This window comes from Amblyomma maculatum, chromosome 2, assembly GCF_055883805.1.
Source record: "Amblyomma maculatum isolate TAMU_Amacu chromosome 2, ASM5588380v1, whole genome shotgun sequence".
Lineage (NCBI taxonomy): Eukaryota > Metazoa > Arthropoda > Arachnida > Ixodida > Ixodidae > Amblyomma > Amblyomma maculatum.
Genome location: NC_139345.1, coordinates 135,684,423 through 135,700,058, shown reverse-complemented (window position 1 = coordinate 135,700,058; position 15,636 = coordinate 135,684,423). Strand labels below are relative to the sequence as shown.

Genomic DNA, 15,636 nt, shown 5'->3' with positions numbered 1-15,636 from the left:
ACCTGGGGACTGAATATATGCGCGCGGGCTAGTAAAGCCGTGCATCTGCGGTAAACTTCGAGTGCGCTTCCGGATATAACCGCGGAGGCAATGACACAGCACACCGGCGCCCTTTACGTTTCGCTTCTATATTCAAACGCAGCTGGCACGATTGGATTGTAGCAATAATTACTACTCCAGTTCAGGCAACCCGAGAGTTGTGTATGATGCCCTCGATAGCCCATTCACAACGGCGGTGGCCACTGTATACACCGATGAAAGCCTAAATTAAGCCGCCATATGCGTGGGTGGGAAGGGGAGACCTTCGTTTTACAGGCCAAGTTCGTTTGTTGCTAAACCTCCTAAACCCAGCCAAATAAACTTAATTGGGTCAAAAACGGTGGAGCAAAAAGCAAGATCTCTATTCCACAAGTTCCAGCCAGAACGTTGCGTGAACGAACGCTTAGAAACAAGGCACTGCAACCACGTGGTTCACGCTAAAACAACGTGCCAGTCACATTACCCATCGTACGTGAGTGAGCGTCCGCTTCGAAAAAGCTCTTCACAACGCTTACCACAGAAAGTTCATTTTCCCTAAGCACACTAAACATGCAGTATACCTGCCACTATCAGGCAGACATGACCGTGCGCTTTGTTCCGTGACGCCCGAGCTTTCCGAAGATGGCAAGATAGCTAAGGAAACTCGAAAGTGCGCACACGGTAGGCGTCAGCAGGAACGCACGGCGACCTGCTTACGCGCGGGACAACTAAAGCGGAGCGAAGCGTTTCATCACGATAAGCCATGGACACGTTTCTCGATGGCCACAACTGAGACGCCTTATCTTCCATAAGTTTTTGTTTTTTTGCGGTCCTGAGTGCTCTTACTTTCTTGTCGCACCTAACACGAGAAAACCTCACTGCTTTCGAAGCCCCGTTAAATTGGACTATGGTGACTGCGACGCCTCATGTGAGTTAGAAGCGAATCAAGAACAAGCAAGGTTTGGGCGACACGACGCCCTGCAGACGGCCTAGTGCCTATGTAAGTACTGACTGCATGAAAACGTTGCGCTTTGTTTGCGATCGCGACGGCTCTCCACAAACAGCTAGCATCGTTTCCCTAACTCGCGCAAACCAAGCCGCCTCGCATTCATTCATTATATATTGCGGTTTTCAAGGTGCCCTTTTTTTCTCGCCGTTATAAACTTTTTCGGGAAAGCAGCCCTATTGGAAGCGTAGTCTCTGCTGTAACTGAAGACTGCTGTATGCAAGTACTCCGGTTCTATTCTGGTCGCTGCGGCTGCTTTCCAATGGATGCAAAACTGGTCTTTGATGTGCTGCGCGAAGTGAATTAAAGAGCCCCTCAAGGTCCAAATTTCCCGAGATGACCACAAAGGCATCCCTTATAGTCTCGGTAGCGTTGCTGTGTTAATCCCTATAAGACAAAAGAACATTGAATTGTGCGTGCATTTTACCTGTATTGTTCGATCAGTTTTGCTCCCAATAATTTACTATTGGGTCTGTAGTATTAAAGTTGTACCTAACTAGGATCTCAATATTTTTTTGAATTGGATATGTACTGCACAAGTAGATCTCCTCATCTCACCATATTATATATAGGTATCTCCTTGGTAACTCCCGATACTAGTCGATAAGTGATTTATTTTGCGTGCATGTGGTAGTGGTTGTGTATATTTCTCACAGCTGTGTTTTATTTCTCGTTAAACTCCGTCTTTCTAACATCATTCTTCAAGAATGGATCCTTCAACTGTGGCAAAAGTATATAAATGGGCAGCGAAGAGGCAACTGCACTGAATATAAATAAATGTGGCTCAAATGCGCCGTGAAACTGGCGACCAATGCAGCATTGCCATTAGGAGGTTGTATTTTATGAGGACACTCACTTGTGGCGCAAGGAACTTCAACAGGCATGACAAGTAATTTTTAAGCGACGGCTTATACAACTTGTTCGGCTGAAAAGCCTTAGGTGTTGCTGTCGGCAACGGTTATCGGAAATATCAGGGTGCTGAGTACAAAAAATATCCTATCGTAATAGTTTGTCTTTGTATTGATTATTGGGTGATTGTATATTCAATGACGATTTAATGAAATCATTATAATTAGTTGATTATTTAAGGAAATGAAAATGTTAACAAATTGAAAAGAGTTGCTTAAATGTGCCAAAATGCCCAAAATCAAAAGCCGATGATTGATGATGGTAATCAAGAATGTTTAGACTGTCTTACTGACCAAAACATTAAGTTAAATAATTGAAAAATTGAAAAAGACGAGTAAAATCTCAGGTTCGTTGTTGTCTTCTATTCTTCAGCAGCTCGTCAATGTGCTGGTCGATTCGGCCGGCGACGTGTAGTTCAAACACACAGACAATGAGGCAAGGACAATGAACCTGAAGTAACACAACAAAAATTAACTTTATATGACACAAACACAAGGTACAGCAAACTTATTTACAAAAGAAAGAGAGGCTGTACTTGAAAAAAGAGACTGAACAAAATGAACCGCAGCTCCACGAGCTCTGAAGCTAACAGCAGCAAGTACGCATTACTATTTTTATGACTTCAATGTCGGGACCTGCCTGCTACCGCTAGCTTCGTCGACGAATGGAGCCAGAACCTGCGCGGCGTGTCCTCAAATAACCAGCGCCGAAACTTCCAGACCCAATTTAGGAGCGCAAACAGCATATATCGCTGCCAAAGCTATGATCCACTCCCCCTGCTCGCTAAAGAGACATGAGATCTAAGAGAAGCCATCGCCAGCACGCGCGGCTCAGAATGACGCGAAGTGAGAACGAGGGCCAGGTCCGTGCGGAGGGATGCACGCGTCAGTCAGTGTGCCTCGTCGTCCATGTCGACAAGGGCGAGGAAACGCAGCGCGATGGTCGGGATTGTGCAATCGGCCGCGCCTCGGTCAAGAAGCCGCTAAATCTTTCCATCTGTCTGGCTTCCTCCGTGCGCACCGAAACATTAGCAAACGGACCACCGCTGCCTGACACGCCCCACCATAGAGGACTGCTGGGCTTTTTTGCTCAGCCGAACAGAACAAACACAAAAGGCCGCGACGTACCGTCCACTAGAGCGCAATCTACATGCACAGTTTCTGTTCACGGACACTTCGTGGCATGCAGTATACAAACAGCAGGTCATGCTTCTTGTCACACATTATTCACATGCAGGTATATTCTGTCCAGTTACTGCACAGCGCGCAACCCTTTCGAAGCAGGTCTCCCAGTTCCTGACGTTCTGCACGCTGTACACGTCAATGAGGTCCTGTTCGAGCAACGCTGCTTGGATACTTTGCTGATCAGTCGTGGCAAACAAGCGCACACACGTCCGTGTACAGGCGAGCGAGTCCGCTCAGGCCCGCCGGTGAAACGCTACCCAGGCTCAAGTGGTGCAATTATATTGTCTCGGGAATCGCTAGAGGGAGGCAGGTTCGTCCTGTCGGGCGGCTCGCGTAAGTTTGCACGCATGCAGCGCGTATAGCAATTTTTGTAATCAACACTTTGTGTTTCGCCCAGGCAGTCTCAGCTTGCGTGGTTCTGGTGAATAAACCGCCAGAAATGGCTCCTTGCTCAACTGGACCGCGAAATTCTTGTTATAGATGAAGAACCCAGTTATGCGGGGAAACATACTGCTCGCTTAGCAGATGGAACTAGCATTGAACAAGCTTTGTTCTTGTGTTTGACCACGTACTTCACCCTCGGCCTGACATACCTCAATTCGTTTGGCCAGCCTTTAGAATTGCTGCAAATTCATACTCCCTGAAAGTCAGTAAAATAAGGTATGTCTCATGACTTTAAAGCTGAAGCTTGAACTACTCCACGTGCAAAGGACGCGCCGATTATGAAACCTTCAAGCACCACTGAGCTAGTCACAAAGTTTTGTCGCTAAGTTAATTGTTTTATTTATTCAAGGTCCACAAACTTTTAAACGCAGTTTGTAAGGTATTTGATTGCTTTGTGAGGCACAAAATGGACACCAACAGCAAACCCATGTTAGCAGTTCCTGCAGTCCTGTTTTTTCTGTTAACATAAACAAATTGGTTTACAGATTAGTTTGCAAGACCAGTCTTTGATGTGCAATGTGGAAACATTAATGTCTATGTGAAATGCGGGAATAAACGCATGTGATGAGAAATCTATAAAAATGCTCAAGTAATCACCTGGTCCTTGTAAAATACCTTGTGAACAGCGTGTGTGGCACACACACCTTTATATTCTTACTCAAATTGTTTCAAAAATAGCTACTTTAAGAAATTGATTCTGCCTACTGGCTCAGAAGCATACATCGCAATTAGTGACAGGAGCAAGAAATGGGGATGCACACACAGGCACTGTGTTTGCATCCTTTTTTATTCCTTCACTATTGTTGCACTCTCTACTCCTGTATCGTGAGTTAGCAAGCCAGCCACTACATAGTGTACCCATCGTGTCCTTAATTTTCATGATTCCTCATCTCATGTTTTCAGTGTTACATCCTGTCACGGTTAAGCCATTATCTCAGTTTGCCTTGTGCCTTTTCAAGGTACATATAAATGTTAAAAGATGTGTAGCTGCACCGTCCTCTAATAGGTACATATTTTTGGAGGTATTCTTTAGCACACTATAGTCTATAGCGCATGTAATGCGTTTTCATCCCATCGTTGGCTATCCGGGCGGGACTTCAAAATAAAACAACTCCGGGCAAAGTTTTTCCTTCATACTGGCACTGATAGGAGGAGGAGGAAACAACTTTATTCAACGCAATACTAAGCGTCAAGAATGTCCTGGACCAGGGTCACCAAGGCCAACTGATCATTTAGCTGGTCAGAGCTAACCAAGCCTGCCACGTTGGGGCAGAAGGGTGAGAAAAGTGGGATAACTGAATTGCGACAGGGCATGAACACGTGCAATGTTCAAAGTTTGCATAGTGTTCGGAACAATTTGGGCATGCGGGTGAATGTCTGAATTGGTATAGAAACGATATGACAGGAGTAAGCAGTATATTTATTTGTATGTGTCTAAGAATGCGTATTTGCGTGGTAGTTAGGGATTTATCAGGAAGAGGAAATGTAGGAAGAGTTTCTCTAATGCTGTCATAGTGAATGTTGATTTCCTTTTGTAGTGAAGAGTAGTGTCCCACGTGGGTGGATAAGGACAGCGAATCCCAGGCGCCCGGTGTTGAAGTTCGCAGGCGAGACGATGCACTACCTCAGTGCCTGGGATTCCAGCGTGGCCACGAATCCACCTCAGTGTGACAGTTTTGGGTAGCAGTTTGATGAGAGCTCTGCGCAGATTATCCTGCAGTGCTTCAGGAATGTGACCCGTATGAATGGCGCGTATAGCTTGTATTGAATCATTGTATATGGTATATCCTGAAGGGTTAGGGGGTGCTTGTGCGAGGTCTTGAATTCTAGCAACTATTGGCAGGGTCTCGAGAGCCGCTGTAGGAGGACGATCTATGTGAGGACCGAGGATATGCGTCACTACATAGCTACAGCTCTCAATTGAGTGAGCAGCCGCTCCCACGTTAGTTCGGGAGGCATCTGTGTATCTGTTCAACCATGCACCAAATCCTGAAAATGCTTTGCGAACACCTGACCCACACCGTACGGAAAGGGAGGAAGGTGGGAGTGAATGCGGAAATTGAAAAAGTGGTGCTGTAGTGTAGGTCTCCGGAGTAATTTAGACCATCTGGGGATCTTTAATGTGCACGGACATTGAACACCGCACGGACGCTCCTTCATTTCGGCTGCGTTTTGGTGGAGGAAAATGAACAACAATTACATGAGGTCAACACTGCTGAACCAAATTTGGATCTAAAGCTTTAACCACTGGTGACCGAGTGTTTCATAAAAAACTACCAGCGTTTCGTTAAACGCATCAAAGTTCACCTACATTTTATGCCCAACCCATCTTCATGCTTCTTATGGCGTAGCATTGGAGGAGGAGGAGGAGGAGGATGAGGAAGAGAAAACAACTTTATTCAACGCACTATTAAGCCTCAAGAATGTCCTGGGCTAGGTGGTGGTAGTGAAAAACTACGCAATGTTGGGAGCCTTATGTGATTACATCCTAGTGACGGGTCGGCTCTTGGCTACGTGTTGTGGTCGGAAGCTGGTACTTCCGAGCGACTCCCAAAGCCCAGTCCTCAGCTGCTTTTGCCCGCGGTAGGATCTCTGGCCCAGCCTTCCGGTTACTTGCCTCTCTCCCTCCACCTGAACACCCTATTCAATTAATATGGGTACCCGCTCATACGGGTAACCCAGGCAACGAAGCAGCCCAATTATTTCCTCGAGGATACGTCAGCCGAGCAGGGACTGCCACAGCCTGGGGATGCTCACGAGTGCATGGTATCCTGGGACAGAGTCATCAAGGCCAACTGGTCTTTCAGCCTGTCAGAGGCTAACGAAGCCCGCCATTCTGTGGGAGGAGGGTGAGAAAAATGGGGTGATTGAAAAGCGACAGGGCATGAAAACGTGCGATGTTCCAAGTTTGCATAGTGTTCAGAACAATTCAGGCGTGCGAGGGAATGTCTTATTCGGTGTGGAATTGATCGCAAAGGAGCAAGGAGTGTATTTTGTTGTATGCGTATAAGTATGCGTATTTGCGAACTGCAACACCGGGCGCCTGGGATTCTTTGCCTTATCCACCCACGTGGGACGCTACTCTTCAATACAAAAAAGAAATCAAATATCACTATAACACCATAAGGGAAACACTTCTTACACTTCCTCTTCCTAATAAATCCCTCACTACCACGCTAATTCGTGACATAGGGAATTGAAATGCCATGACAGGCTGTATCTGCCACCCTCCCACACAAAGGCCCGAGTGGACGCTCTTTTAGGCATGCCAGCCACACTGACGCTTAAGGTTCGAGCTGGCCGGCGTAGTGAAGCTTCCTCTTCAAAAGAGAAAAAAAATTTGAGGACGATTACGTTGCTTCCTAATGCGAAATTTGAGCGCAGCTCATCAGCTGTTTCACATTCTTCGATCTATTCAGGCAAAAAAATTTGAGCAAGACTTCTATGTACAATGTACGTATTTTTCGCACATATTCCTTCAAGGAACACTCGACTAACAGTTCTTGATTGTCATGAAGGAACCTTTGTGGTCGGAGGAAGTAAGCGATCAATTAAGGTATCGAGAAGTTGATGGAGGCAGCGCGCAGGCCCATAGGAACGTTGCGCGGCGAAGAGGCCAATGCCACCAGCTGAAGACGAGAAGAAAGAACCTTCGCAAATATCATAACCCACGTTGTATAAGCGTATCAGACGGCAACCTACAAAAGTTTTCAACAGAGATGCGTCTGTGGTTTTCGACATAAGTATCGTGTGGCCAGAAATAGCAGCGATGGATTTATGCCGCTGACGTCGCTAGCGAGTCGACGCAACGTGGCTCTGTGTTTCGGCTTGAGGTGCACGCACCGCGAACCACTGATAGCGGGCCGGCGCTTCGGCAACCGAACGCCCTCGCCGCCTCGCAGGAAGACGGGGGCGGGGGGGGGGGAGAGGGTAAATGCGCGGCGAATAGTGTGGCAAGATCGCGCGCAGCAATCGAACACACATGGTCGCCGCCACGGAGGAAAAAGAAGGGGGGTGGGGGGGGAGAGGCTGCCCAAGCTACGGAGCTAGTTACGGGGGGCAACGGCGACGGCAACAACGCGAAAACCAGGACCGGGCGCCAAGTTAACGCTGAAACGATGCCATTCGAGACGTTTTGAAAAACGATGGTTATTTTACCTTGAACTAGCTATATATATCATCAGCTTCTTGTTGCCAAAATTAAGCTTTGATTGAGGAAAACGTAGAAAACTAGAAGGCCTTTTAGGTATGATCTTGTCAAATTCCATTAGAATATGCTGTGGAAGTGGTTAATCGATTTCAAGAATTAGATCTAGAAGACAGAGAGCCCGAAGAGATGTGGACTGATGTTCGTGATATAATACAAGAAGTTGCTGCTAAGGTAGTTCCAAAGCAAAAGATATGCAAGAAAGCAAACTGGTTATCTGAAGAGGCTTTGCAAATAGCTGAGGAAAGGAGGATGACAAAAGTTATGGAGGAAAGAGAAAGATACAAGGTTCTCAAAGTGGATTTTCAGAAAATAGCAAGGAGAGATAAGAATGCCTTCCTGAACATACAGTGCCAAGCAGTTGGGGATAACAGCCAGTTAAGGAACACAAGAGCTCTGTATAAGACAATCAAAGGAAGCTTCTGTGCTAAGCTGGGCGTGATAAAGGACAAACGAGGCAAGGACCTCACTGAAGCCTCAGAGATAAAGATGAGGTGGCAGGAATACACAGAAAAACTTACAAGAAGGACCCGAATGTGCAAACCCAACATAAGACGGTTGTGATTACTGATCTCGAGCCGGGCATCCTGAAGAGTGAAGTTGAATGGGCCTTAGCCAGCCTTGCTAAGAACAAAGCTAGCGGAATTGATGGCATTCCAGCTGAGTTGCTTCAAAACCTCAACCATGACGCTGTTAACATTCTGCATACATTATCTCAGAAGATTTGAACAACCCTGCAGTGGGCACAGGATTGGGAGGTCAGTTTACATCCCCATTCCAAAGAAAGGCAGTGCCAAAGATTGTTCCAACTACCACACGATCGCGCTTATTTCGCATGCTAGCAAGGTGATGCTGAAAATCCTCCAAGGTAGGCTGCAGCAGTATGTGGATTGGGAGCTTCCGGACGTGCAAGCTGGGTTTCGCAAGGGCAGACGAACTAGAGACCAAATTACCAACCTTCGCTAGATCATGGAAAAAGCAAGAGAGTTCAAAAAACCCATCTACTTCTGCTTTATTGATTATGCGAAAGCGTTTGACTGCGTATATCACAGCAGATTGTGGCAAGCTCTCCAAGAGATGAGAGTTCCAGTTCACCTCATCTGTCTCCTCAGGAACCTGCATGAAGGACAAGCGGCCACAGTCAGAACTGGGCATGGTCTTACTGATTGGTTTCCGATTGAGAAAGGAGTGAGGCAAGGCTGCATACTGTCGCCCTGCCTATTTAACCTATATGCAGAGTGCATCATGAGGAAGGCCGGTCTGGACGAGTCTTCAGCTGGAGTGACGATTGCTGGAAAACGTATCAACAACCTTAGATATGCAGATTATACCACTTTAATGTCAGAAAGTGAAGTGCAACTCGAGACTTCTGATGCGCGTACAAGAAGAGAGTGAGAAGTTTGGGCTTAAACTGAACATTAAAAAGACAAAGATCGTGGCGTCTTGCCCTATCAAGTCCTGGAGCATCAAGGGACAAGAAGTGGAAGCTGTGACAGATTTTCTCTTCTTGGGCTCCAAGATTACCTCGGAAGGAGACTGCAGCCATGAAATTAGGAGACGCCTGCTTCTGGGAAAGAGAGCAATGGTTAGCCTTGACCGCCTAGTAAGGAGCAGAGACATTAGTCTGTCAACCTAGATTCGTATAACTCGTGCTATGGTCTTTCCAGTTGTGATGTATGGATGCGAGCGTTGGACTGTGAAAAAGGCTGACCGCCGAAGAATTGACGCGTTTGAATTGTGGTGCTGGCGAAGACTCTTGAAAGTTCCTAGGACTGCCAGAAGATGAAATCAGTCCATATTGTCGAGAATAAACCCTGACTGCTCATTGGAGGGTCAAATTCTAAAGTCAAAGCTCAGCTACTTTGGTCATCTGATGAGAAGAGAGGAGTCGCTGGAGAAAGATTTGATGTTGGGAAAGGTTTAGGGTCGCCGGCGAAGGGGTAGGCAGCGAACGCGATGGTTAGATGGCATCCTCGAGGCGCTGCAGATTAAGGTATGTGATGTTAGGACGATAGTGAGAGACCGGAAAGCGTGGCGTGACATGGTCCATAGGGTCACGAAGAGTCGGACACGACTGACCGACTGAACTGAACTGAGCTATATATACGAAATCTACATCGAAATATGCTTTTCTCTCTCAGTGTGTGAATTTACTGTTACTGCATATGTTACCCTGCAGTTCGTTATGACCCCCCCCGGGGTGGTGCAGTGGTTACAGTGATCGACTACTGCTCCCAAGGACGCGGGATCGAATCCCGGACATGGCGGCAGGTTTTCGCTGCAGGCGAAAATCAAGGCCCCGTGTTCTGTGCGATGTCAGTGCACGTTAAAAAACTCCAGGTGATCGAAATTTCCGGAGCCATCGACTACGGCGTCTCTCATAGACTGAGTCGCTTTGGGACCCCACAAACCAACCAACCAACCAGCAGTTCAATATGGACGCTCGCATTATTCATGAATTATCTTTGCAATGTGTATTAAGTGTGGTCATGTTTGGTTCACAGGAATGGAAAGGCGCAGTATAATCTGTTACACTTTTTTCTGTGGTCACCTGATTACCTTTTCAACTGATTTATTTATAGGAAGGGAAAGGCGCGGTAACTGTCTCACTTGTTTTCTGTGGACACCGCAACTGCGCTGTAAGGGAAGGGAGGAAGGTGGGAGCGAAAGTGGAAAGAGAAGCCGTAGTGGAGGGCTACGGAGTAATTTCGACTACCTGGGGATCTTAACGTGCGCTGACATCGCACAGCACACGGATGCCTCTTCGTTTCGCCTCCATAAAAACGCAGCCGCCGAGGTCGTGTTCGAACCCGGGTACTCCGGCACAGTAGTCGGGCGTCTTACCACCGGCGGGGCTGGAGACCTGATCACGCCGTAAGGGAAGGAAGGAATGTGGGAGTGAAAGCCCACTTGTGCTTTGAAGCATGCCTTTCATAATTGGTTCACAGAAATTGAAAGGCACAGTATCTGTCACACTTGTTTCTGTGGATACCAGAATCACGTGTGGAGGTGGTGAAGCGTGGCAGTTCCTGGCCCTGATGGGACTGGCACAGGTAGGTCAACGCCGCTTGTGGCGGGGGCTACTCTGCCACCGAATTATTATTTGTTGTAGGCTGTCATTGCACCCACCTCCATTTCGGTGGTGGACGACGGCAATTGCGGCGCGCGTCTTTCTCTCCGTGTTCTTTTTTTTTCTTCTCAACTTTATATTCTGTCCGCACGAGGCAGCGAAGGTGGTCCAGCTACAGAGCCAGTAGCAGGCCCGTGCATTTTCTTTTCCTTCTTCCTACAGCCACACCAATACCTGAATCGCGGAGTAAGGTAAGAAAGGAAGGTGGGAGTGAAAGTAGAGCTGGTTACGAGGGACAATGCCGACGGCGCTTAGGACGGCGACGCGAAACCCAGGAATGATTGATTGATTTAGAGGAAGGGAAAGGCGCGGTAACTGTCAATCGCCTTTCCCTTTCGAAATATCAATCAACCATTCCTGGGTTTCGTGTCGCAGTCCCAGGAATAGACGCCAAAGAGCTGCGCTCTAAGAGAGCGAAGCAGAATTCGCCCCTGTTGCGACCGCCCGACGCGGTCGTTGAACCCAGCGCCGGGGACGCCGTCTCGAATGTTCCGTCCCCCAACCCCCATTGTCTGGCTCCCGACTCCGGGAAAGCAGTGTTTCCCGGAATGCGAGCGTCTGCGAGGGCAGCCGACGGCTCGGGGCGAGACGTTTCGGCCGGAGACTTTACGTTTTACCACAGCTGCTGATTCGTCCGTCCGGGGCCCCGGGCTGTCTGCAGACGGCGGCGGGGGAGGGGGACGCTACGGGCGTACGATGCAATGCGTCTGGCCAGACTTCAGTCGGGATCGAGACTCCGAATGTGGTGGTGGTGTGCTAAATTAAATAAATTGGTTCACAGGAAGGGAAAGGCGCAGTAACTGTCACACTTGCTCTGTGGACACCCGAACCGCGCCGTAGGGGAAGGGAGGAGGGTGGGAATGAAAGTGTAAAGAGAGAAAGAGGAGCCGTAGTGGAGGGCTACGGAGTAATTTCGACCACCTGGGGATCTTTAACGTGCGCTGACATCGCACAGCACACGACGCCTCTTCGTTTCGCCTCCATCGAAACGCAGCCGCCGCGGTCGGGTTCGAACCCGGGAACTCCGGCACAGTAGTCGGGCGTCTTTACCGCTGCACCACCCCGGCGGGGCGGTGGTGGTGTGCTCGCTAACCGCGCGTGTGTGTGGTGCGTCAGCCAGGGAGCGTCTGCTCGTCGCAAGGTGTCCGGCCCAGCGAGGAATGTCTCAGGCGAGCCGACGACGACAGCACGACGCTCACCTCGGATCAGACCCTACCACCCCAAACAGCTAAGCACTCGCTACACTTTCATCTTGGGAACTCTTCCTTAATTCTTCCCTTCCAAATTGTTCTATGATGTATATTCTTTCATCTGTATAATTGGATGCTGTTATTCTGTTCGGTTTATTCTGTGCCACCTGTTTTTTTTTTTTTATTAGGATTTAACAGTTTTAAATGTGGTGATTTTTGGTTAGAAATTAAATAATTTTCCTTTCATTTCCGACTCCTGTGTCGTGCCTCCGGTCGGTCGCTGATCAGGCGTAGACCTATCGCCTGTTAGCCACTTGGTCCTGCATTAGATTCAACACACGGGTAGAGGTGTTTGTCCCTCTTTCCACCAGAACTGATAATCCTGAGAGTGCGGGAGACGTTGGCAGTGGCCCTTCGTCCCTCTCTCCCATATCGTGACAAACTGGCGTCCGCGTACAGGACCTTGCGCTAACCTCAATTAGCCCTGACCGCGAGGCAACGGCACAGCAGCGTGCACGTAATTTTTTTTTCCGTCTGATTTGTTTTGTGTAAGTGTGATGTCTGAAGCAGAACGCTTAGTGGCGCTTGGTGAGAAGCTGTGTCTCCAGGGAGCAGAACTTCACGAATTTCTGAGGGAAGAGCGGGCGGCGGAACGCGAGCGGCGTAAGCTGGAACATCAACGCGAAAAAGAGCGCTATGAAATGGATAAGGAGCGTTCCGAGCTGAAGCTCAAGGAAATTGATAAGAAAATAGCTCTCCTTCAACTAAGGGCGAATGCTGACGTTAGCGTCACTTCAGCCAGTGAGCCCAGCCCGTCGGGGATGGCATCCCAACCCCTCGTCGTTCGCTCGCAAAAATTGATGGCCCCATCTAATGAAAAAGGGGATGACCTTGATGCGTACTTGACGCGGTTCGAGCGTGTCGCTGAAGCGCAGCAGTGGCTACGTGATCAGTGGGCCACTGCTCTGAGTACATGCCTCACGGGCGAAGCCTTGAGTGTATTCAGCAGAACGCCAGCGTCCGACTCGACTACGACAAGGTGAAGCATGCTCTGCTCCTCAGATTTCGGTTAACTGAGGAAGGATTCCGCCAGAAGTTTCGAAACGAAACACCGAATGATCACGAAACTCCTCGCAGTTTGTTTCTCGTTTGGAGAATTACTGGGGAAGGTGGATAGAGCTTTCGAAGACGGAAAAGTCGTATGAAGGGGTTAAAGGTCTCCTTCTTGCAGAGCAGCTGTTAGAGAACTGTGCACCAGCCATGGTCACATTCATAAGAGAGAATAAGTCCACGGACCTGAACAAATTGGTGCAGCGAGCCGACGAGTACGTGATGGCATGAGCGGCCGTCAACTTCGGCCGAAGGGAGTCAAAGAGAGAGGGTATGGCTGCGGGGAAGGCAGCCGAACATCCGCGTGCGCCGGCGTCGTCCTCGCGGTGCTTTATATGCTCACGACCAGGACACATTGCGGCGCAGTGCAGGGCAAACCGCGGCTCACCTCTACAAAGGAACCATGACTCGTCCATCTCGAAAAACGTGTCGGCCTGCATACAGGATGGTTATCTGGAACTTAAAAACGGGCAGCGCGTCACAATGGTAAAGGCTACCGCGTCGGGAGAAACAGCAAGCTTGCCCGTTGTAGAAGGTGTCATCGGCGGAAGGAAAGGGAAGGTGCTGCGAGATACAGGCTGCAACATCGTAATAGTCAAGCGCAGCTTTATAAGACACGAGGAGATGACTGGAGACTACCGGGCAGTCTGCTTAGTAGACCGTTCGGCTAAGTTGGTCACGGAGGCCCGCGTTAGAACTGACACCCCATACTACCGAGGCGAAGTTATAGCGGGCTGCATGGAGGACCCAATATTTGACCTTGTCCTGGGAAACATTAAAGGGGTATGACCTCCAAATGCACCAGATGCTGCGTGGAAGCCTGAGGACTTAGAGATGAGGAAAACTCCCATTCGGCACGAAGTTCCCCGCGACAAGGGCCCAGACCAGGGCGTCATGCCCACTACAGCTGTCACAACCCGCCAGCAAGCAGCCCGAAAATCCAAAGGTGGATTCCACAAGTTACGGACTGCTACGGAATTACCTGATGTGAGCCCCGACCAAATGAGGCAGGACCAGCAGGAAGACAGCAGCCTCCTCGCTTATTTCGAAGCCAAAAGCAAGGGAAGAGGACGAAGTGCAAGGGAGGCGGTTCGTTCACATTCCTTCTTCTCAACGGCCTGCTATACCGGCAGTATGTCCCCGAACGTGGAACGAAGACGAACCAGCTGGTAGTGCCCCAGTAATACCATGGTAAAGTTCTTCAACTTGCACATTATGGGCTGATGGCAGGGCACTTGGGTAAAAAGAAAACAACTGATCGCATTTAGCAGACTTCTTCTGGCAAGGAGTGCATGAAGACGTGAACAGATATGTGGCCTCGTGTGACATATGCCAGAAGACTGCGCCGCGCGGCACAGTGCGGAAGGTTTCCTTGGAACGAGTGCCTCTCGTCGACACCCCATTCAGGAAGGTCGCAGTCGGTATATTGGGACCCCTCAAACCAACCTCATTCCAAACTACGCCACTAAGAAGCTAGCGCCCAACAGGGTAAAGTGGAGGGACCGAGAGGAACGCGCCTTCGAAAAATTGAAAAGACTCCTCTCGGAGCCACCCATGCTTAAAGTGGCCGATTTTGATCAGCCTTTCGTGCTTCGCACGGATGCCTCTGACGAGGGCTGGGAGCCGCACTTCTCCAGAGTAAAGAGGGATTGCTCCATCCCGTGGCCTACGCAAGTAGGAAGCTATAGCAGCGGGAGCGAGCCTACTCAGCAGTCGAAAAAGAAGGCCTCGCAATCGTTTGGGCCACCAAGCAATTTAATTTTTTCTTGTATGGGAAGAAATTCACCCTCCAAACAGACCATCAACCCCTAAAATACATCCGCGAGGAGCAGTTCATGAACTCTCAACTGCTCCGTTGGGCACTCTTACTGCAAGAGTACGATTTCACAGTGCAGAATATACGGGGGAAAGATAATGTCGGGGCTGATTACCTCAGTCGGGCGTCAGGGTCCACCGCACCCGGTCGATTCGTTGCTGACAACTAGCGGTCAGCGTGTTTTTTCTTTGTTCTCAGTATTCAATGTGATATGCCGTGTTATATTGCTCTATGCGTATGCATTGCGCCTTGTTTTATAAGTGACATGATTTCAGTGCAATATTCTTGTGTGGCTTTCTGCGAGCGTGCGGAAATTCTACTGTTTTTTTTGTGTGTGAAATGTTATTGTGAATAACATTCTTAACGCCGGGGTGGTGAAGCAGAATTCGTCCGTGTTGCGACCGCCAGACGCGGTCGTTGAACCCAGCGCCGGGGACGCCGTCTCGAAAGTTCCGTCCCCCAACCCCCATTGTCTGGCTCCCGACTCCGGGAAAGCAGTGTTTCCCGGAATGCGAGCGTCTGCGAGTGCAGCCGGCGGCTCGGGGCGAGACGTTTCGGCCGGAGAGTTTACGTTTTACCACAGCCGCTGATTCGTCCGTCCGACGCCCCGGGCTGTCTGCAG

At 49.1% G+C, this 15,636-nt stretch overlaps 1 protein-coding gene across 1 annotated transcript in view; it reads left to right on the top strand.

Annotated features, from left to right (window-relative positions):
* Positions 1-806: 806 nt before the first annotated feature.
* Positions 807-15,636, top strand: part of LOC146199947 (chitotriosidase-1-like) — a 70,437-nt gene continuing 55,607 nt past the window's right edge. The window contains exon 1 of the mRNA XM_084595307.1: positions 807-1,018. The gene's annotated coding sequence lies outside the window, so the exon portion shown is untranslated. The remainder of the gene's footprint in view (positions 1,019-15,636) is intronic.